General features: G+C 40.8%; 1 long non-coding RNA gene across 1 annotated transcript; it reads right to left on the bottom strand.

Annotated features, from left to right (window-relative positions):
• Nucleotides 1–34: 34 nt before the first annotated feature.
• On the bottom strand, nt 35–18667 carry LOC138107825 (uncharacterized). The gene is made up of 3 exons (XR_011149715.1): nt 18475–18667; nt 946–993; nt 35–178 (listed from the first exon to the last, which is right to left on the bottom strand). It is a non-coding gene; the product is annotated as an uncharacterized lncRNA (long non-coding RNA).
• Between the last annotated feature and the right edge of the window lie 5248 nt (nt 18668–23915).

Here is a 23915-nt window from a genome sequence, read left to right as displayed (position 1 = left end):
CCGGGCTGGCTCTCCGCGGCAGAACTGTGCAGCGAAGAAACATCCTCAGGAGGTGGTTTTGTTTTTCTCGAATCGCATTTCTCCCTTCGGTAGCGCTCTGCGGAGCGGGCACAAATGAGCTGCAAAGCTGTCGTCGGTGAGCTGAGCATGAGCTACAGCGGGTTGTTTACCTGTGTTTCTGGACAGAGAAGCACCAATTAATACGTCCCCTGAGGAGATATGAAGCATCTATAAATTTTATCTTTATTATGGAAGTTGCGTGAGCTGCAACCTGGCTGGTATCTTTCCCTACGATTTTGTTGATATTGCCTCCAGTAACTTGTCACCTTAGCATATTTGGACTTTTACTGGCTACATAGTGACAAAATTCTTCGGCAATATATACAACTGCTAGGAAATCATCCTCTGTCGTAACTCTTAATGCATTTTAACAAGCCCTTCATCCCATATCAAACAAGCTCCTTGACCATTCCTGGAACATCTCTGCTTTAATACAGATCTTTTTCCTAAGGTCATAAAAGATAAATAGTCATTCCTGCTGAAGTGTTATCAGTCACTTGGCAGTGTTTTCATGTTCTGGTAGTCATTCAGCATCCTAGCTCTGTTGTCAGAATTACATGCCCTAAAGTATTCAAATGTAGAGAACTTTGTTTACCACAGAAGGGCTGGGGGGAAAACGTTTGTCTGAGGCACAGTGCAAGAACTCAGCCCATAAAGCATTTCTAGATAAATACAGTCAGACCACATGCTACCACAGTACCATGGACAGTGCGATGGCCAGAGCTTTTGCACATCAGGAACAAACCAGGTCTTACAGAACACAGGGAGAGAGAACAGACAGAGAATATGGTATAAAATCCTAGTTATTAGCTACCATCTCAGGACATCAAACAGTGGGAACGACTATGAGCATGGAGCATGCACCTGACAAAGGTGGGAACTTACCAAGTGGCCAAAAGCACTCAACTGGCTTCTGACTATTTCTTGGCAGTCCTGAAATATTTAAAAAAATAAAATCAAATCATGTTTTGCTCACTCCCACCACCTTTCTAGCAACCAGCGAGGCTTGCTCCAAGAATCCTTGCAGATCTAACAGATGTCTGAAAGGAAAGTCAGGGTGCATTCACCACTGAATGCATTTTCTGTTATATTCTGCAAGTACTTGAGAGCCTCACCACCTCCCAGGCAGACTGTAGCATATTTCAGTAGTGCTCCGTTTGGGAAAATGGCCCTGACTCATACTACACCCTCTATTCCCCAAAATAACAAGCAGAAATGACAATTTTTCCCTTTGCATATTTCATCCAAATACACAAGACAGCAGTACAAACCCGGCAAAACCACTTTGCAGGCCAACAGTAGTCCAGGTCAAGGATCACTATATTTTTGTTCATCAGGAGTATAATCAATAAACTACCTGCAGGAGGTTAAAAGATGAGAAAGCATCCGAAGACCTTTGCAACCAGGAACAGGCATGCACCGTAAACTGTACCACAAACAAAAAATCTGAGAGTGATTTTGCAGGAAATACGGGTCCTATTCACAGGAATGTTTTGACAGCTTTTTAACATACACATATGAAACCAGGGAATCCTACCAGGCAAAAAAAAAAAAAAAGTGTGCTAGTATTATGCAGTGAATTCTCCTGAAGAATACCTTGTGCCCATTTAACAGAATTAGAGTTGTGAGACAAGGAAAGTGACATAATTTGAGTGCTTCAAGCTTTTAGTTACTACTGTTCATTTCATCAGGAAAGAAAGCCCTCATTAGCCCCTGGGGTGCTTTAAGCAACCCTACTGTCATTGGAGAATCTGACCTGCACCAGAAAGTTGTGATCTAAATGGGGGCCTGATCCTAATGTTTCAACACCCTATCTATGGTAGATAGCATTATCCAAAAAAAACCCTTTCCATAGCAGTTGTTTTCTTAACCCATGGCTAGCAGAGTGTCTCAGGACACACAGAGGATCTAGGAGGTCAGGGCAGGTTGCTGAGGAAAAGAAACCATAAAGCCTGGTTTGTTTTAAAGCAGTCTGTGCCTTGACTAGAAAATTTAGAAGACCACATATCTAAAATTCAAATACTCTGAAGCAAACTTTTATATGAGAAGTTATCTTCCTAAAATTAAGTTGTAAGCCCTCAAAAATACCTATTTGCACATGCTCAGCAGAACATCTTATTGAAGATGATAAAACCACAGGGACTAATTAAGTTTGCATAAAAGGCAAGCTTAACATGACCATTGCCAAATTTCAGTGTGTTTGACTTGGTAACAATGATCCTCTGGTAGGATGAAAAAGTAAAAGAATGAAGGGAATACAGCAATACACTTACTTAAAACTCCAATTTTACAAAACTGGTGTGCACAAACAGTGCTCAGTTGCATGTATATGTTTTATACTTACGCAGTGCAATGCTAACTTAATTTCCTAGAATTCCTGGGATGTTTGAAGTCAAATTTCAGGCAATACATTTCTCTCCCAAAACATCATGAGTGTTCTGCACCATCACAATTGCTTTTAAATGTTTTCATCAGTGGTGGGTGAAGTCTAAACACCTAATTTGTTCATCAATTTTGCCTTGTCTTCTGTTCATAAAGAGTTCTGAAAAAATGCAGAATTTTTCAGTGTATTGTAAGCTTGCTTTTTTATCATTTTCTGCAAACCCCTTAAAACCAATATTAGCTCCTATTTGTGCAGTGCTGACTAGTTGAATGCTACAGTTTTTGCTATAGTGTGGAGTGATCTATGTAAACTAGCCCACACAGCATGACTTTCAAAGATTAGGCTCAAGTGTACCATTCAAAATTCACTTTCAGTGAATATTCATAAAGACTTGCTTCTATGAGTGCTTTTTCCTGTAAAACTCCACTACTTGAATATTTGCAGGAAATTAACATAAAAGATCCATTTGCATTGCCGAGTCAATATGTATACTTCAAATTCAACTGTCTGGCAAAATTATTTTTCCCAATATTTTGCAAGCAATAATAAAACTACAATGCAAGTACATTTTAATAGCTGGAGGGGAGTTGATCATGACAACCCAGAAATAATTAACAACTTAGGTTTTAAAAGGGAGGAAATTCTGTATAAGCCAGCGAAATAAATATTAGAGTAAAATTTCCTGAGAGCACAGGAGGAGGCGGCAAGTATTTTATAGAGCTGTTAAGAGCCTTTTAACAGCTTTAGAAGTACAGTGCATCACACCACTTATTTTAGCACCAAAAACTTTCTTTGTTACTAGAAAGGCAGAAACAAAAGACTCTTTTAGGCAATGAGCTTTACAGGCTTCCTTCCCATGAAAATACAGAGCTGCAGTGTACATCTCCACATGGTAAACCCAGAGAAAGGAAACCTTTGCAAGGACTTCTTTTCACTGACCATGATAGGCTGTAGTAATGGCCTGTCCAAGCAGGAAATGCTGTCCTGTACAGCTGGAGCACCTTGAGCTCTGATAATCGACATTTTCTCTCCTGTTATTTCCTCCACACCTCCTCATACCCCAAGCCATCATACATTTTCCTGGCAGTTACCAGCACAGGACATGTCCAGGTGACAATTTCTCTTTTATTAGCCCATTCTTAAAAAAAAACCCAAACAAACTCATTCTCCAATCCATCCTCTGGCCTTCAACCCTTTTGATATGTTATCTGTACCCAGTTAATCAATTCTCTGTTTTCATCAACAATCAACGCCTTCTCCAGATTCTCAATCAAATCCCTGCCTCTACTCTTCATTTTCCTTTAGACCTTCTGCTATACCCCCCTATTTCATGACTGCTAGGAGGAGCAGTCTGCAACCAAAAATTTTGTGAAGAGACTTACACTTGAGACATTGCAGACAGATTCACCAAAAAGATCCTGCCCTTATTTTCAAAGGTGTCCTCTGCTTTGTAAAAAAAAAACCCAGCAAACAAACAAACAAAACCAACCTAACAAAAAACCAACCAAACAAAAAAACCCCAAACAAACAAAAAGAGACCCCAAACCTCTTCCACATGTCAGAAAGGTAAATTAGAATTTGTTCAAGTATCAAATAATTAGGCAATTTTCTAAAGACAGATGAGTCTGGCTTTTGATTGAAGACTGCATCATACAACATGAGCATAATCATTTCCTCCTATAAATGTTCAACTCCTGCTTTTTCTTCTTGAAAATTACTGTATCACAATTCTGAAAATACTTATCTTTATAATATCTTTTTGTCAAAACCCCTGCATTTATGTCCTTCTTCTTCAGCTTCTAAATTCACATCTATTTCATAGCCCCTCCTGTTGCTTCTTGCAAATCACTACAGCAAATTAAGTCATATTATCATTCCCCAGGACATATTTCTTCCCCAAACATCTCCTTCTATTTGCTCCTGTAAAGATCTGATCACTTTCTATTCAGAACAACTCTTCAACAAGCCCCAGGTCCCTCAATCCTTTATCATCCTCTGCCCTCAGAATACTTATTTCCCACCCATTTCTTCTGTTTTTCAATGTATCCCTCTCCTTCACAGCACAGACATCTCATAAATACTGTGACCTTTAGTTTTCCATCTCTCTTCTTATTCACCTTCCCTTTCCTCTGAAAGCTTCTGCCTGAACTTACCTCAGTCCAAAATTCTCCAAAGTTTGTGGTAAATCTTTTTCTTCTCACAGGCTCTCTCTCTTCTATATATCATGAGGGAGAGACCTGAAGGAAGCACTCCAGAGCCATAAACTGGTTATTGCTGTGCTTTGCTTAGCTGCTGGGTTAGCTGACCCAGGAATGATGAACCAAGAGCTTCATCATCTCCAGAGCAGAATCACAATGCCCTGCTTTCCTGTATAGGAAAGACACATTGAAGGTCTCCCCGTGCCAGGAGGAGCAATTAAACCCTTCCTGCTGCACCAGTGACATCCCTGATGAGCAGCAAGAGCAAGACAAGGGAAGAGCTGCTGCTCTCTCCCCATCAGCTCCCCCCAACAAGGAACTAAGAAGAAAGCAAGCTGGGTGTAGGCCTGTCTTCTTCCATTCCTCCCACCCCTTTACAGCTCCCCTGAGCCATCACAGTGCAGACTGCCTTCTCAAGTAACAGCTCTTCAAAAAATTTCCAGCACCAGGACCCATTCATTCCCTCATATCTGGATGGATGTGTCTGCCTCAGGAACATCATGCCGCTGAATTTAGGTCCTCTCTCCACTTCAGACCGATACAGAGGAAGAACTGCACCATCCCTAGTGTTTCCCTCCAGAGTTTCACCTGCTGTATTATGTGCCATCTTTCAAAGGCATCCAGTGCCTGTAGAAGCCTCATTCTTTTCTTTAAAGTAGATTCCTCTGCTCCTGGCACCTTCTTCTTTCAAGAATAATTTTAAAACTGCGTTACATTCAAAGAGACAGAGGTCTCCCCAGACCCACTGAGTTAAGCTTGTTAAACTTCTGCCTGTGAAACACATTAACATTATTCACCACCCTAACTTTGATGTGTTCAATATTCCCAGTTATCTTTAATAAGTCCATCTCCTGTAACTGCATTAAGACATTTTGTGCACCTTAGTCTATACCATACATTCTGAGGAGCATTGGCATGCACCGTGGGATTTCATACTTTTCTAGAATGGTAGGATAACTATAGGCTAGTTTAAAAAAACCAATAAAATTCAGATGCTAGATTAAGGGAAGCTATTCAAAGAAGAAACAAAGCAGTCAGAAAAATCCAAGTCCTAATCAGAGCTAAGAAATCAGTAACTGCAAGTCTGTACCTTAGTTTGCTTATCTACAGATCAAAAAGGTTGATGCTGAATTTAGCAAAGCACCATGACGTGCAGAAAGGAACAAATTGCCAAAGAATTATCAAGTGCAGTAAAATTTCTGAGTTTAGCTGTCAAATGTCAAAACGAACCCTTTTTCTGAAGTTCAGGAAACTGCTTAACTTAGCAGTAAATCTAGTTTCAGCTATGAACAAAAAGGTCTACTATTAAAAGCTAAAAATTGGAAGTATTATATGATGGCCAAATGCTCCAACGGACCGGTCCTGTGAAATGTTAGAGGGCAGTCAGTAATTAATATCCCATGGCAAAAGAAAATTGATAGTAGGATGTGGATACAAAAATCCTGCTAGCGAGGATTTTCTTGCTATTTTCTAAGTCCGTGAGAGACTTTTCTCTCTCACAGAAGAGGTAGCAGAGTTCTGTAAACAATGAAACCCCTGCAGCCTTGAAAAGTCTTGTTTGTGGTACAGTAGAAAAATATTTTGACAATGGATGTTTTAGGATTTTAGCCAATCACCCCAAGGGGTGGCTGGTCCTTTGTCCAATTAGGCTATGAAGAAAAAAGTCTATAAAAGAGTTTGTAAAATAATTAAATAGATCAATCTTGCTGCACAATTCCTGCCTGCTGGATCTTCTCTCCTCCTTCTCCCTATGGCTGCGGGACACAGTGATATACCCTAGGGCATTTTTTTTTGATAGAAGGACCCTTCACTTTATAAGTCTTTTCTATATAATCAACATATAGATTATATTATATATTATAATAGAAATAGGATTAACAACATGAAAATACACACTATTAGTCACAGCAAGGAATTATGGATTTACAACTCTGCTGGTGAAGATGCTCTAAAGGGAAAGACTGGAAATTCCTTCCAAGTGCTGGGTGACAGCACAGGGAAGCAGAGAAGTCCCCAGCAGTAAGAAAAGTGACTGCAGATGAAACAGACCTTTTGTTTTTGTCCACAAAACTCCCAGTGGAGCAGCTCAGAGGAAAGGTTGATTTAACTGCATTCTAGTTAAATAAATGTAGATCTAGAAAGCTTAAGAAGTAAGTCCAGAGGGAGACAAGGACACAGCATAAGAAGCATGTCAGGATAATCAAAGGGTGCTGGTAGAGGATGCAGCAGAACGAGTCTAAGAGCTGACTGCTGCCCAAATGGGCAGTCCCACTCCACCCAGAGGATTTAGCAGATTGAATCCACTCACCAAGGAGTCCAGTGAGTGCCAAAATTGTGTACAAGGATATTGGCAAGAACAGGATCATCCATTCTAAACGTGGCAAGCTTTTAGATGGTCTCAGTCTGCTTTGAGGAAACATATCCCAAGTTGATTTATTTGATCGTTAAAGTCTCCTTCTGAGGCCAGGGCTCATGGCAGTTTTGAACCAGTTATGTAGAGTGAGGCATGACTTTCCAGGATATCATGCTTCCTGGTGTCTTTCTCCTTTCCAGAAACTTTAGAGGGGAAGAGGCCCAGAGAATTCAAAAACTACTAGCAAAGGCAAAGGAAGATAACTAAATTAATTATACCATTGATGGAAAAGGAGGCAGAACTCAGTCATGATACATTCTCCTTGGCTGTACTCAGTCCACCTGTAATTACACATATTTCCTTGACAAGGCACAGCACCTGATGACCAGGATCTTAACAGCTACATCAGAGGAAAAGGGACAGAATGTGTGTGTAAGATAAACAGGACATCATTAAATAGACAAAACCATAAGAAAATGTGTTCCATTTATTTTGTGAGAGGCAGAACTACTTTGCACCATTACCATTGCATTTTCATGACCATCCTAATGAATATACTCAAATGTCAGTGCAATTTTCATCAGGAGTATGCAAAAAATGCAAGCAATTTGGTACAGCCACAGTCCAATTGCAAAATCTCTGAGGAAATGTAAATCCTAATATCCCAGTTCTCCTAAGGGAAGGGAAACAAATGGTATGTGCACCAATATGCTTCTACTGATACAGCTGGAAACTGGGGAATGCACTGCTTTAGCTTTATCAATATTGCCACAACAATGAAGCCTGTGCATATAGAGAAGGTTCAAATATAGCAGGCAATGATCCCCTTGCACTTTGCACATCTCTTAAGTATGATACATGCATATATTTTTAATCAAGCTAATTTCCTTAATACATAATTTTATAAACCTCATAATTAAGAGAGGTTTTTTTTTTTTTGCAGAGTTGGTCTCAGAGCAATGGAAAACTATCAAGCTCAAGTGAGGGGTGCTAAACAGCTGGGGGTTCCCAGAGCCTCAGCCACACATCCATAGGCTTAGACAGGGACTGGACAGAGAAGTCTCATTCCATTAGGATACTCTGCAAAGGAGAGTGACAGCTGCATTCACAGGAAAAGCCTCAAGACCAATGAGGACACATGACTTGGCTTGGGCCCAAGCAACACTGTCGAGGTTTAAATCCTCTCATTCAAGGACACCTTGACAAAAATCACGCAAACATCTATATTTATGCCTTTCGAGCGTTTGGATGGTTGGGATAGAGAAAAGTAATTACTGTCATCATCCACACACTTGACGTTAATTTTTAATACAAATTTTACCAGGTAGCACTAAAGATACCAGCATATCAGCATAACATGAGGATAACAGTGTAAATGAGAAAGTGGGCTCATGTTACAGTCCAGTTTTCAGGGCCAAGATGACTATTAATGAAACACCTTATTTGCATATTTAAAAGGTGCAATTTACTTCCCAGTCATTAAAGTAGATTCCAGAAGTCCTTTGAATACACACTGTTCTTTTGAAATTAATTTCCAAAAGAATACAATTATTTTTCCATTAATTTCTACTAATTATTCAAGAAGTAGTTGTTTACCAAAAAAACCCAAATCCTGAAACATTCCCCTTAAACTTTTTTAAAACGTATACTCAAAATTAACTCAGTTATATAAATCATTGATAGGTATGTCATGGTTTGTTTTCTAAGCATTTCATTGTACATCCAGAGTTTTGACATTTGTTATCTACTTTAGAATCTTTCAGCATTTGAAATTGCTTTCAGTTTTTGAATTATTTAATTTTTAACTCATTTATCCAGTTATCTCCATAGTAATCTAGTGCTTGCACAACTGGGAAAATTAACAAGTGTTTGAAAGTTCCATGCATAAGGCACTGTATTTAGAAGAAAGCAAAAACCACTGACTTCAGTACTGCAGCCTAGAAATAGATCTGTTATTAGTTACAAATGACTTGTGATACTCTTTCCTAGTTTCAGTTAGAGGTAATAGGCTCATCAAAGAATAGAATTTTATATTCTGTAAACTTTTTCAGCTATGTTTCAGCTTATAAACTTGTTCACTAATATCCATCCCAGCTTTTACTCTGATCTTGCCAACCATCCTGTGAGGATGAACTGAACTTTGGTCTTTTGCTGAGGCTTATTAACTTTTTAGGAGAGCTAATAATGACATCATAATGTTCAGATGAAGAGATGACAATATGGTAGTTCATTATTTGTGGGAAGAGAGTGGATCACTTGTATCACATGATTCCCATTCTGCTGGGAAATTTTTCTCTCCAAATAAAAAGAAACATACCTAAGTGATTTCAGAATAGACACAAGCTTTCATGATTACTCTTGCAACCAGTTTCCTTGCCCACTTAAGGAAAATGCTTTTAAAGTTTCTAATGTCATCAAAATTTGTTGCCAGCTTTTAATTCTCTTGCACCGCTTGGGGCCTATGCACAATTTCCCAATCTGACTAAAATCAGGGTGTAAAGTAAACTGAAGTTATTTTTTCCTTTTTTTTTTTTTTTTTTTTTTTGCAAAGGACAAACGTATTTTCCAACTAGGAAAATATTGATATTTAGTCATATTGGTAGAAGTACTGGAAACTGCTGTAGTATTTCTGAGGCCCAGAAAACCTGGGATCTCACTATCATCGTGAGCAGAACATTAGATTGCACTTCTAATGGTATTTGATCTCCAAGGGACAGATTAAGTCCACCCTGTTTGTAGTTGTGGCAAGTGCCCTTTGAAATCACAATTCTCCATCATGAAATGTGCCCTTAATCTGCTGCAGAAATTGAGTACTATGTCACTATGTGATAGTTTAGCATATTAAAAGAAAGTTCAGATCCATCCTTCTCAACTTACATACAGTATAAGGCATGCTTTGCCTAGGTATCAAGAACAACAAAATTTGAGACAAAGAGTTCTGTCACTTTGTTTTTTTCCTCTCCACAATTTAATATTACAGAGCTATTTCCCATCTTTCAGCCTCATTTGAATAGCCTGACTGAAATCTGCAAGAAAATTTACTCAGAAGGGCTGGGGAACATAAATTTGGCATGAATATTTGTAGGGGAACAGCTCTGAAGAAATTTTCATTTGGAAGTCGTGATCCAGGAAGACATGGTTAAACTCAGAGCAGTCTCACAAAAGAAGTGGGAGTCTGGAAAACCCTGAAGCCAATTCAAGCCTTTGAGGTGTTTGGAGGCAGCCCAGGGTATTGACTCAGGACCTCCAGCATGACTCAAAATGAGATAGCTCAGGTTACTCAGCTTAAGATTTGTTTCTCTGTATTGTTTTATCATTTCAACTGCCTAACTGATGTGTTCAGTGTCAAGGTAAAATCATGCGTCTAACTGGGAGATTAATACTTTCTCTTTTGACAGATTCTCAAATTACTGTGACTCAGCTCCTGGTCAAATGACAGATGACAAAAACCAGAGTCAAAATGTAGAATTCTTTCCACCTACTGTTTGCTGACTTATAGGAGACAGTGTCCCTCTTGGATATTTTAGATGGTTCTTCTCTTCCTTGCTTCCAAGTTGGTTTTATGATACTTTACCCTATGCAAGGATCGTACTCAATTTGTGGAGCAATTAAGGCCTTCCAAGGCTTTACTTCCAGGATAATATTAACCACAAATAAGTCCAGAAATTCACAAGAGGAGGAGAAAACAGACATCTGCAATTTGAAACTTATTCCTGCTCTGGAATCTGAATGCAGAGCCTGCTTCCATAAAGCTGATTCACAGTCTTCCCTGAGCATCTGCTTAAAGAAAGGATAACTACAACTGAACTGGGATGCAATGTTTGCTCCCCATAACCCATGCATTGTCACACACATCTTCCAGTAGCAGGCTTGGTCTCCTCCACTTGCCAGTGCTCTTTTCTATTCAAATGAGATGAAAACTGCTTCTAGGCAAACAGAATGAAAAAGGAGCTGACAAGATACAGTGTCTTGCCTTCCCCCTGCTTCATACCCCAACTCCCAGTCTTTTTATTTTGAGCATTTTCTATAAAGGCTGAGTGTAGAAAATGCCTGCTAGTCGTTGGCATTCGTGACCAATCTGTCAGTCTCTTATAATCAAGAGCTGGGATACTTCTCCCTGCCACGTAAAGCTCCTGAGGGTGCATCCACTGATACATCAGGGAAGCCTGAACTAAAGCACCAATAGCAACACATAAGAAGAGAGCTGAAATGGCACGAGGAGCAGGGACTCAAGGGTGTTTGTTTCACACGATGCCACGAAGGCAAATACTCCTGGCTATAAAAAGCATATGCGAAACACTACTGGTCTGATAAATAGGACACGTTTTTACAAATTTAAATGAAACACTGAGCATCACTGAAACCATCTGAAACCTGTTTGATATATTAGTCCACAGTAACAGCTGGATAGCAAGTGACAGGGAACTTGAAAGATGTTGAAATCCTTCATTTTGAAGCTGTCAGACGTAACACCAGCTTTTTATTATAGAAACTCCCCCCCACCACACCCTGTGGAAATACTGAGTGCTTGTTTGACTGTATTGCTGATGAAAATAGAAATAAAATATCCATGGACTGGTTGCCGACATGCTTTAGCCTGGACGTGGAGTACTGATCTCCACAGAAGTAACTCAGTCCATGTTTTCTCAGCATTTTACTTCTCTCTAAAAAGCCAACAGGGGATCAAGTTCTGTGACGAGGACATCTGTTCAGTGGAACTGTTTTCTTTGGACACTTACACTGTCCCCTGACATACCCTGAGTCAAATTTACCTTCATACAAGCACCATGCAATGATAACGTCCTCATCACCAAATCAAACTGGATCAAGTTGACAAGGAATAAAATATTTCCATCATCTAATACTACATTCACAAAATACACACATAAGAGTGAAATAATACTTCATACATTCCTTTTCCATTTTGCTTTAAAGATTAAGCAAAAGATTGACAGTATTTACCAGTACCCTAATTGTTCAGGGGAGAGTGTTAAGAACTGTGAAATAAGCTTCGGCTAAGCGACTGCAGGTAGAATAAGGTTATAAGAGTTTTAAATACATGATGAATAGGTTTATATGCCTTTTGTACTGAGTGCAGATAGTGAGGCTTTTCTAAGGGATAATTTAGTCCACCTAAATTAGGTTCCTTTGGAGAATAGTTCAGAGGAGGAGCCAAGACACCACTTCTGGTCCTGACTGACTCCCTAAGATTCATATCTTGACTTCCTCAGATGAAGAGTCATATCAGAGAAACATCTTGCTTGTATCTCAGAAGTGTTCCCAAGCCTTATGGATGCATGAGATTCCCAGGTTTTCCAAATCAACTACAAAATTCTTCAGTGTGTGTCACATTTAAATGTTTACTACTGTAATGAATATTAAATAATTTTCAAACAACTATCCCAGAACAAAATAGCAAATAGCTCATTTATGCCAACCTCAGGCTACACTGAGGTGACACTTAGCTACATTTAACAATTTTAGTTCTGTAGCTGAGTAATTTAAGTAATTTGTTTTAAAACAAGTTGTTCATAATACTAATTTGAAGCAACTTATTTTGACTAGTGACAGGCCAGCTCTTCAACTGGCATGAAGAGGACACAATGCTACTGTTGTCACCACATCATACAAACCCTAGCACTTGGCTTTGAAGACTCCTACTGACTCAGATTACAGCTGAAGATGTAGCCCACAATTTAAAACTCACTGAAAAACGTTTAAGCCTTCAAACTTAATATTTGCTTGTGTTCATGCCATAAAGCTCAATGACTATAATAGTCATGGAAAATTAACACTGAAGGGGCACAGACTAATTTAGAATGAATTTGTTTTAAACATGGATGAAGACAATTCATTTGCCTGATTGCCTAGAGAAATGAAGTTTTGGATGATGAAATTGAGACCAGCTGTTGAGAGAACAGGAAACTCAAAAACCTGGAGAATGAAGGGGAAGGCAGAAGTCAGCAATGAGGAGAAAACTGTCCAATTTCTATAGGAAGAGAGTCAAGACAGCAGACAATCTGGAGGTGAACTAACTAATTCTTACAAAGAATTGGAAATTTTGTTATAAGAAAATTTCAGGATAAAAACAGTGAATAAATTATTTTTTGAAACCTAGTTTATGCTTCTGCTTTGTAGTTACTTGGGAACCTTTCAGATAAACTACCCCAAAATATTTTCTGGGTAAAATTTATCATTTTCTGCCATGTTTTTAAATTTTCTACTGCCATGTGGTCACTAGTCTGTCATAATGAGGCTCAGCCTCAGCACCCACACTAGGAGACTGTCATTTGCATTAGGCTGGTCACATCATCACTTCTTTTTCAGGACTCTACCACACGTGGGTGAGTTCAGATCTCTGTCAGGCACCTTAGAAACTGGGGTTAACTGGCCAGCTACCTGTAACAACAGGGACTGGCTGAGGAACCCAGCTTTCCTTTTGCAGTCTGCATTTACACAAACCTCATCAAATTAGCTCTGGCCCTTACGAGCTTCTAATTAGGCCTCTCTCAAGACAAGGTCATAGACAATTAAAAGGAGAAAAAAAGTTGGTAAAAATTGTAAGGGCCCGAACCACAGGAGCTTTTCTCTTGAAAACACTCAAATACCAGAGTTCTTACAAGGGAAGGAGATGCAAGGTGTGCTCTGCCTTAGGGCGGCCTTAAGGTCTGTTTTTCCCAAACCAGGAAGCCTACAAGGATCCACAGTTTTGAGGTAGGTGCTGAAGCCAATTACATTTTAGTGAACATAGTTTTGAAAGAATACTCTTCCCTTAATGTATTCTGAAATCATGAAGCAATTGCTTTATGCTGTGACAGTCTCATACCACAAACAATTTGGCTGCAATTAAAAGAGAAAACACTAGATACTTTGTTTTGCAAGCAAACATGGAAAAGCCTGACAAACAGTCCCTTAAATCCTTAACAATGACTTAAGGAATAAAATAACATAATGAAACTATGTGGAGGTTAATGCAGATACCAGATGGGAGACTTAGAGGAATGTCTGCAGTTAGCAGCACGAGGAAATCTGAAGGCCAATATGTGCAGACATTATGGCAGATAAGGTAGTGGAAAGTAATCCTCACAATGAGATAATATAGCTTTTTCATATAATTATGATATTTGAAAAATGTAGCAACTTCATTTGAATTATCGACATCTAGTCAGCATAAGCTATAACATTAATAGGCTGAGTAAAGAAAATAAATAGTTTTATCCTATTTAATCATAAATTTGGCTTAATGACCTTTATCTGATTATATGAGCAGCCCAAGCAACAATAATAAATAAATAAATAGAATATTAAAAGATTGTTAGCAGATAAGCTGCTTGGAAATTTCCAGATTAAATGTATTTGGGGGAGGGAGCTCTGTCATTTACCAGTATATACATTTTCAAAATTAAGATGACTGCACAGGTGCTCCAGCTGAGCCTCAAGTCTGTTGCTGTCCCTGCCCATTGCTGTGAAAAACCTCTCCTTGGCACCCTAGTGGGAACCAAACAATTTTTCAGGAGAGATGCTGGTTTGGCCAAAAAAAAAAAAAAAAAAGAAAAAAAAGAAAAGGCAGCCTCACAACTATAAAGTATTCTCTCTCCTTGTTTACACACAAATATTAATTACTGTATAGTTTTCTAGTGTGACTGACCTAAAGAATTAACAAAAAATGTAAAATCTAGGTTGTGCTCTTAAATTTTTATTAAACACAGAAAATAAACTTCTGTTCCCAGGTGGGCACTGCTTCACACAATTTGTTCCACCTTGCCTGAACAGACCCACATACATTTTCTCAGCAGCAGCATTAAATGATAATAAAAAACCTAATAATAAAATCACAGTTCCTCCCTTCCACCACAATTTTCTCCCCAACACTTGTTTTCTTATATTTTTGTGCTGCCAAACCTTCAATTTAATTGGAGAACTGATTCACTTAGACAAAAACTCTTCTGGCACATTTGGTGTTTATTTGTTTGTTTTTTTTGGTGTGTGTGTGTTTCACTTTTTTGTTGTTTTGTTTTGGTTTTTTTTTAAACAAGGTCTAATTTCCAACATCATCACAGAAAGCCCTGCTGATACAGTGGAGCAGGCAAAACATTTCAATCAGTCCTTCTGCCAAAGGCAGACCTTCACCATAAGTCAAGGTGCCTGATAACTTTCTAAACAGGCTTGATTAGTAAAGCAAAAATAATATATTATAAAGAAATTCTCAAATGCAGGTGTTATCACAGAATGACACTGGTTGTATGATCAGGACAGATAATGTTTTATCCTGGCTTACGGATATATTTGCATCTAGAGATCAAAATGAGAATTTTATCCCATTGGCAAGTATAGAATTCATTTTTTAATGGGAAAAGAAGGTTACAACAAAGGGGTCTATCTTTGCCAAAGACTTATATACATATATATCTCAGATACAGCAGAAAAATAAAATATTGTAGGCAAATAAATGAGCCTTAATATGGGTTAAAACAATACTTCTGTGACTGACATTTTATCCTTGCAAGTTTCTGAAGTCTAAAATATTCTACAGGTGAGTTCTCTACCCTGAGACTTCCTCCAGTCCCATGAACTGAACTTTCCACTCTTGCAAAGTGACCTATTCAGGCCAAACAGAGAAAGCAACTGCTTTCCTCACTGGCTGACAGTGTGTCTAGAAGAGCCTCACTAAGCACTGTCCAGAGGTACCTGAGGCAGGGATAGGTATGCTCAGAGGCAACTATTCTGTTTTAAACGACCATACCTCTACACCCCCAGCCCCAGGGCGATGCTCATCCTACCCTGCACCCTAAAAGGAGCTCAGTTGAGGGGTTGTAATTTCCTAGATACATCTGCTTTTGGTCTTAAATGACATATTTAAATTTGTAGGAGAGAGAAAATGGCAGATGTATTGTGTTTTGCTAAGGAATGCTTACTTTAATTGTAGCAAGAGGTTTCTGTCAGTGAAGCAAGATCCATATTCAAGGTTCAGTCTATATATCTCTCTCAAAACAAATTATGTGTGCATTAAGAATCAGAAAACATTATGTATTTCATTATACATTTAATCTGGAAATATATAATATTGAAACTGGTATGTATTTATGTTTGCATACAGTAATGAAAAAAATAAGTTTGATATTCACAGACCAATGAAATTCAGATTTCTATAGCATTGCACTCCCTTACCCTCCCTTCTCACCACCAACATCTCTGATTCTCCTTCCTTATCCCTCAGCCTCCTTCCTTGACCTTCATAGGATCACAGAATAACCTGAATTGGAAGGGTCACGCAAGGATCATCGAGTCCAACTCCTGGCCCTGCACAGGACAGCCCAAGGGTCACCCCATGGGCCTGAGAGCATCATCCAACTCTTCTTGAGCTCTGTGAGGCCTGGTGCTGTCACCACTGCCCTGGGGAGCCCAGCCACACTATGGGTGAAAATTTTTCCCAATATCCAACCTAAACGTCCTAACACAGTTTCCTGCCATTCCCTCAGGTCCTCTCACTGGTCACCACAGAGAAGGATCTGTGGTGATCACAGGATCAGTGCCTGTCCCTTCTTTTATGAGAAGCTTCTCTGAAACTTCCCCTTTGCCTATTACCAGTGAAAAAAACAGAGCTTCAGGGTTTCTGTCAGAAAAGACTTTGAGCTTTCCCATCTTGTTTACCTTTGGTCAAACTTGCCAGAACTGAATATTCCCAGGATTTTTAGCTTCTCCTCCCCCTGCCAATTCAGGGCGGGACAAATCATTGACCTACAGAAGAGATTAGGTGGAAATTGCTTCAGCCTAAGCCTTAGAGTTTAAGAAAGCAGAGTTTCTTCCTTACACAAACTGCAAGAACAGATGCTGAACGCTTTCTAGCCACCTTCAAAGCCTGCTGAATATATTTGTTTGGGAAAATATAAATGACAAATTGACTTTTAGATTAATGGCTGGCATATTGGTAATGTACAAATCACTTTTAACAGCCACTATTAACTTGGTAAAGAGAAGCTTGCTAACTGCTCTTTAATTAAGTACACTTAATGACCTTAAGGGGATTAGTAGTCTTGTCTGATAATCAATAAGCATGGCAAGATTGCCACCCCACAGACATGGGCTGGAGAACAAAATTAATCTGTGCAGATTAGTTGTACCTAGTTTGGTTCGTTTCCTAAGACTGTTGCAAAATTACTTCAGTACAAAATACTTACAAAAACATATTAAATGTGCACTAAGTAGAACATGTTTTACACAAGATTTTTCCTCATTTAACCAGTGTAAAAATGGCATATGTGCTTGTGAAGAAAATCCTGTATTCTGGCCAGGAGCTAGTGCAAATGAGTTTGGAACAAATTAAAAGAAAAGGAGTGAATACCCATGCTGCAGTCTCCAGAGAAAGCTGGAGGCTGAAGGAGAGGAGAGTGAACATGGTTCCTGGAAGACCTAGAGTGAAACATTGTCCCCACAAACTGATCCCTAACAGTGACAGAATTCCTGCCAGGTGCTGCACACGGGTTTCTCCTCCTCCTCCTCTCTCTTGGGCTGCAGCCATAATTCAATCCAAGACAAATTGTGGGCCACTGGATAAAGCATGGCAATTTTATTCTTTCCATATGTTTGGCAAATAGGAGGAAGCTTTATGCAAAAGGCAGATATAGAGATAATTTATTATTCCTTTAAAGGTTTCCGTGTCCTCTTCAATATCCATGCCTCATCCCAGTACACAGACTGATCCCTTCAGTTTGAGAGCTGAGGTTCAGAAGAGAAGCCAAGAGGCTGCAGTAACATTGCAAGTGTAAAATGCAGAGAAAAGTCTAAAACCAGCAAAAAATACTCTCCCTGCCAAATGACAATCTCTCAGCAGCAAATATGTACTTAAAATAAGCGAAATAAGCAGTTATGATTAGGAATTTATGAACGCTATCCTTGGTTTTCCCCTTTTCCTTGAGAATACCCCTCCCCAGCTCTTTCAGTCTGAGTGTCATGTCTGCAGTAAATCAGGGGGACTTAATTGCAAAAGAGAAGCCTCTGTAAGACATGTATATGGTGTATTGACCAGAGCCATAGGGATATTAAAATTGATTTCCAACAAGCTGAGGCCTTCTACTTTCTAATCCTATGTCCCACAAATATACATTAACACCACTCCTAAACAGGGCTAATTAGCTTCCAGAAATAGCTGCCTATATAGGTGGAACATGGACACATATCCTGTCTTTCCATAGTTCAACACCAGCTGCCAAAGCACACAGAGCAGTTTGCACCCTGACCAGGATGGGGCTTTACTCTCTTGGCTTCACGGGACAACCCTTGCATTTAATTAAGCACTCGGTACCTTGTAACCTGGTCGCTGTTATTTGTGCCCACCCACCATCTTTTTCATGCAATCCTTTCTCTGAGCCCTTCAGTTCAGAAGTGCTTCCACAGAACATGCTGATGAAGTGCTCCATCGCCCACTCAGTCCAAACAGTGGTAATCTGCCCAGGCTTTTAATTGTAGTTAAAACAACCAACCTGCTGGATTTTAAGCAGCTCCTGTATAACATCAGCATTCATCTCTGAGAGTGCCTGGCAGGTCAGAGAAAATGTTGTTTCATCCCACATTTTCTACCCAAGGACTAAACTACACTGGCCCCAACGCAGCAAAAAAACCAATTTCTCTCCTTCTGCCTTAAATGCAGAGGGAGTAGAACCTCCTGTTCCTCAGACTTCATTGCCCCAGGGCATCACTGGAACTGATGCCAGATGAGGGCAATTTAGGCTAAAGCACCTGGAAGCCTCCTGCTGTCACAGGTGTAACAAAGACCACAACAGCCCCGTCAGCTCCAGAGGGGACCCCAGCTCAGGCCACCCTTTGTTCTGTATCACAAAATCAAAGAGCAGTGTTCTCATTTTTTGTTAAGGTGCTTCTTTATCCCAGTATCTGCCTCCTACCTTCTTAGCCTTGTTGGTACAATTAATGCTCTGCACTGACTTAATACCACTACTAATGATAATAACACGGGAACATAACTGTATTGACTGCACCAGTGGTAGGCTGTTATGAACATAACAAAAAAGCACACTGGAGCATTTATTCCCTACTCCATTCCTACATACATTCTTTCTCTCTTCTGTCCCTATTTCTCTCTCTCTCCCCTGTCACAGCTGCATTTTGTTTCATATAGGTCTCTTTTCCTTTCTGCAGATTTTGCCTGCCTCTTCTAACATGGACATGACCTTCTCATCTTCAAATTCTTCCAAATCCATGGGCATGCTTGATGACTGCTGTATGCTACCCCTTCTGGCCACCATTAGTTTATCTATATTAACCAAACTCTGCTCCAGATCCCCATTGCTGTTGGCATGGTCTATAAATTTAAATAGATTTTTTTATGCATTAGGTAAGTCCTTTCTGATACTCATTGCTTTGCCAAAATGAAGTCTACTGAAAGAAGTGCAATTTGGCTGGGCCACGGTGCCAAATAAAATTAATTTATCTTTAAGCTGAAACATCTGTTAAGAGCATTTGACTTCATGAATGGCATTTCCAAACTGCAACAGTCCAAGTAGCATGTTGTGCTGCACAGGTATTGAGCCACAGAGCTTCTGTTGCCTGCTTTTAGACACTGATGCAGGAAGCAAAGAGGCAAAAAGGCTCAGAGCCACCCATCGTGGAGATTTGGATCCCAGGTTGCGCTGCATTTGCCGCGGGGTGACCCAGTGGGATCCAAAATGTGATACATTTTCTGTGACTCTCTCATGCTGAACAAGGTTGCATGTGTTCTCCCCATAAAAAAATATACCAGTAAGTTAATGAAAGTAGGGAGACAAGTCAGCTTTTCTTCCTATTTAATATCACCTTCCTCTGCCCAGCTGTTTCTGTTGGGAGTCTATAAAGAAGTGGTACAGTCCTAAAAGGATGTCGTAGACTCTCTTGTTTTTCTTGGAGCTATAAACCATGTTGTGGATAGGCTCATGGATCCTTTTGTTATGCTGCTCTGGTGAAAGGGTTTTGTAGTGTAAAGTGACTGACCTTAATCTTTTCACATTGGGAGCTGAAATTTTTTTCCCCTGAATCTTCTGGTTGTAAGACAGAGTCCATTTATATGTAAGATATAAGAATAGCCTGGCTCAGCAAGTCATTTAGAAAGACATTTGGTCAATGTAAAGGAGCACGGGAAGGAGGGGGAAGGGATCCCCCCTCTCCATTGTACACTTTTGTCATGGTCACCTTGTGAGTGGGTCTCTGTCGAGGTGACAAAGGAGCAAGGGAATCAATGTAGGAACTATGTAAAACCTCATATATTGCAAGTGTAGGCACGTTTACATCTTACAGCATTATCAAGGCCCATCTTAACAATTTGCCCGAAATCCATCAACATACCACAATCTCAAATATATCAAAGACAATTTTTTTGTTGTTGCTGTAGTCAGAGGATAAGATATAATAATGGGAGAGGATGAAGAGTCATGGAAAGAAATTGAAGAACTTGCTCATTTCACTCCAATCTGACATGCAGAGCCAAAGCAGTGCATCCCTGTAGTTGTCTGCATCACTCGTTGTTGCCTTACAGCATCTGGAACTGGGCTCAAGGACCTATTCCCTCCCACCACAGTTTGTTTTTATCCATGTGTAAGGAGTGGAATACATGGAAAATATAAATCCTTGCTTATATACATGGACTGATTCATTATATCCCACACTCTTAGTGGGACATGGGAGTGTATCTCCACCCTAGAGATAAAAAAGAGCCTGTAAATGGGTGTCCAAGTTCACACTAACCAGAGCAAGAGAGAAACTTACTGGTACAGATTTGTATTCCTTCTCCCAGTTGCTGAACCTAAGAAAACACAGATGACCAGGTCACTGGCACTGCTGCAAGCTCTGCATTGCACTCTGCACGTTTAAACTCTGCAGAAACAGCCCCTCTTGTACAAGGATCATGCTGTGGCTTTTAGGGTACCTTGAGCAGAGGAGTGGAATCAACCCTGGATGCTCCAGAACAGGGCTGATCTCAGCCTCATCTGGAGCAATATATGACTGCTGGGGTAGGCTGACCCTGAGCCAGTAACCTGGAAGTGAGGGAGAACCAAAAGTGTCTTTAAACCACAACAGCACATTGTGGGGAGGTGGGAGAGTGTCACTCTTTTTGGGAAAGAGCCCATTCAGAGAAAGCTGATTGCAAGGAAGCCTCATGGAGGCTGCATGGACAACCAGAGAGAAAGGATAAAAACTAAAAACATGTGTCTACTGAGTCTATGTTACAATATTTGTCAAAAGGCCTGGGCTCAAGCCTGAACTTAAGCATCTGCAGGATGCTTAAGGACCATTTAAGGACCTTAAGGATACTTAAGGACCACTCACTTGAATCTTAGGGACAGGAGTAACTTCTATTCCATGGCATCCCCAGGGCCAGCCCAAATAAATTTTATGCTGGTCCTTCTTCCTGACAGAAATAACAGTGTAGGCTGGAACCCTGAGCCCAGAGTTGGGAGCCACAGGATGGGAAAAGCACCCTTCCTGGAAGGAAAATATCACTCCTTCCTTCCACCCTACATTAAATGGTTCGGCCCAGTATTGGTAACACAGAGATGGTCCTGCAGAGGGGAGGAGAATGAAGAGCCTGGAGGAGAAGAAGGAGTAAAAGGCTGGGCTCGGGGAGGATTTTCTTACTTATCACTTCTTTTGCGATCACAGAAAGTGGCTGTGCGATTATGCTGAGGTTTCATCACAGCAGAGTGGGAACAACCTGCCGGGAGTTAACTGAGGTGGAAACCACGGGCATGACCTGGGATCCAGCCCCTGCTAGAGGAGGTTATTCCATGCCTGTGACTGATCCGTACAGCTCAGCCTCGATGGGCTATAGACACCTCCTTCATTAAGGTGTTTTTGTTACACAGCAAAGGACAGAATATTCAGAGAAGGGTCAGCTGTGGCCAAAGAGAGACACCTGTGTACTTGGTGAGTGTGAGGGGTGGGAGGCTTGCAGACCCCAGGGAAGGCTGAAACACTTCTGTGTCAGAATGTAGAGATGCTCCCTGGGATTCAGACCCAGGTATTTATTTTTAAATTTAAATCAGGGTAATGGTGAAGAAGGAAACTACAGAGGATGATATGGAGCTTTTCCATTCAGTACTACCCAGGAGCCCTGTAGACCCCAAGTTAACCTCTGGCAAGTAACACTGGCACTTCTGTGACTCCTTCGCAGCCTGGTATGAGAATTCTGCCCTTATTGACTTCCTCTTACTGCCAATCCCTCACCTTGTGGCCATTCCCAATGAAGCTGTGAAATTAGATAGAGCATGGTAGATTGAACTGGAGAGTGTTAGGAGTGTGATTCATAAAGCACTTGTGATTTAAAAATATTTTTTCTTTTAACCCCTTTCACTTGCCATTTACCCTCTAACTCTCTCTCTAAAAAGCCTTTTGAAGGGCTGCTGCAGTAGGTTGCCTATACTCCCAGCTGGGCAAACTTCTGTACTTTGCTTCCATCCTCAGCCACACCAGCTCGTGGGTCTGGCTCCAGCAGCCCCTGCTCTGTGCCAGTCAGCCCACGGCTGGTGTAGGTGGGTGGCAGCTTGCCAAGGAGCTGGGAAGGGCAGGTGATGGGGGGATTGCTGCAGGGGAAGTGTGCCCAGCAGCCCTCCCCTCCCCTGTAAGCGCTCCTCCCTCCGCAGGTGTGTGGCAGCTCCTCTAAGGGATGTCCTGACACGGGGCAGATGATCTGCCCTCGCACCCTTCGCTGCCTCACAGCTGTCCCCCGCCCTTGCTCGGATGCACTGCTCAAGGGCCTCTCTGGGAAAAGCTGCTGTCAGCAAAGCAGGGCACAAAAATCACCCAGCCTTTAGATGGAGCAGCTTTTCACCAGCACGAGCGCTCGGGAGACAGGGAAAAGGCAAACAAGCGCACAACGGGGCCCCAGGAATGCCAAACGCAGGGTTAGAGCCTCTTTGCAAGCAGACAGAGATGCAAACCCACAGCACATCTCCTGCCGCCCTGCCGGCTCTGGGTGCTGGACTGGACAAGGCAGGGATGGCACAGCCCAGCAGCTTGGCAGTCCATGGGATCAGCTGCTGGCAGCGGGCAGCCACTGTGGCATCGGCTGGAGAGGGAGGAGAGGCCACAAGGCAGCAGAGAAGTGGAGGATTTGTGCTAAGGCTCCTGGACTGTCTTAAATCTCCAACATCTGCCAATTTAAGTACAGCTGAATTGCTGGATAATTCTGCTGGTGGCGCTCCTGGGAACACCCAGCCTGAGCAGAACAATTTTGAAGGAAATTACATGAGCTGGGATTTAGTGTTGTCTCTTTAGCTTGTGGAAGAGATAATCTGGCCCATTTAATGTGGAACAAAATTTGCTCTGTTTCACAGGCGTAAGGAGATAGTTTTGCCTTGAGAAAGCAGCAGTAAATGACTCTGAAGTCCTGCTGTCACTTGTTCACCAAGCTGCTGTAATATGGAGTGGCAAGGGCTGTTTTCCTGGCTGCTTTCTACATATAAGTAACACTCTTCATAAAGAACACCACTTAGTCTTATGACAAAATTCCTCTAGTGTGACACAGAAGAGCACTGACATCATTTTTGAAGGCTGGAGAATTTATGGCACAGTTAATTATTAATTTGGCTGGCATTTGTAAAGTAGAAGGGAGTTCTTGTGCTTTTAGGCCATGCTCTCAGTGTGTAAATCTCTCATATGGCTGCCATAATAATATTCCTGCAGCTATGTTGTCACCTATTGTAATTTTTCTGCTAATAAGAAAATTTAAACTAACCAGGAATCCTAAATTTGGAGACTAGTTGTTTATTTCAAATATACTCTAGAGAAATAATAATGCAGTTCTGCTCTGAATTTAATTTAAACAGGAACAGGCAAAACAAATCTCTGCGGAGGGCATTTGACAATAATAAAATATTTCTCCCAGCGGGTGAGCTGGTAGCAATTGTATTGTTGCCATCAAAGCTCACGTTTCAGC

The sequence above is a fragment of the Aphelocoma coerulescens genome, chromosome 3, assembly GCF_041296385.1.
Source record: "Aphelocoma coerulescens isolate FSJ_1873_10779 chromosome 3, UR_Acoe_1.0, whole genome shotgun sequence".
Classification (NCBI taxonomy): domain Eukaryota; kingdom Metazoa; phylum Chordata; class Aves; order Passeriformes; family Corvidae; genus Aphelocoma; species Aphelocoma coerulescens.
This window is presented reverse-complemented; position numbering and strand designations above follow the sequence as displayed.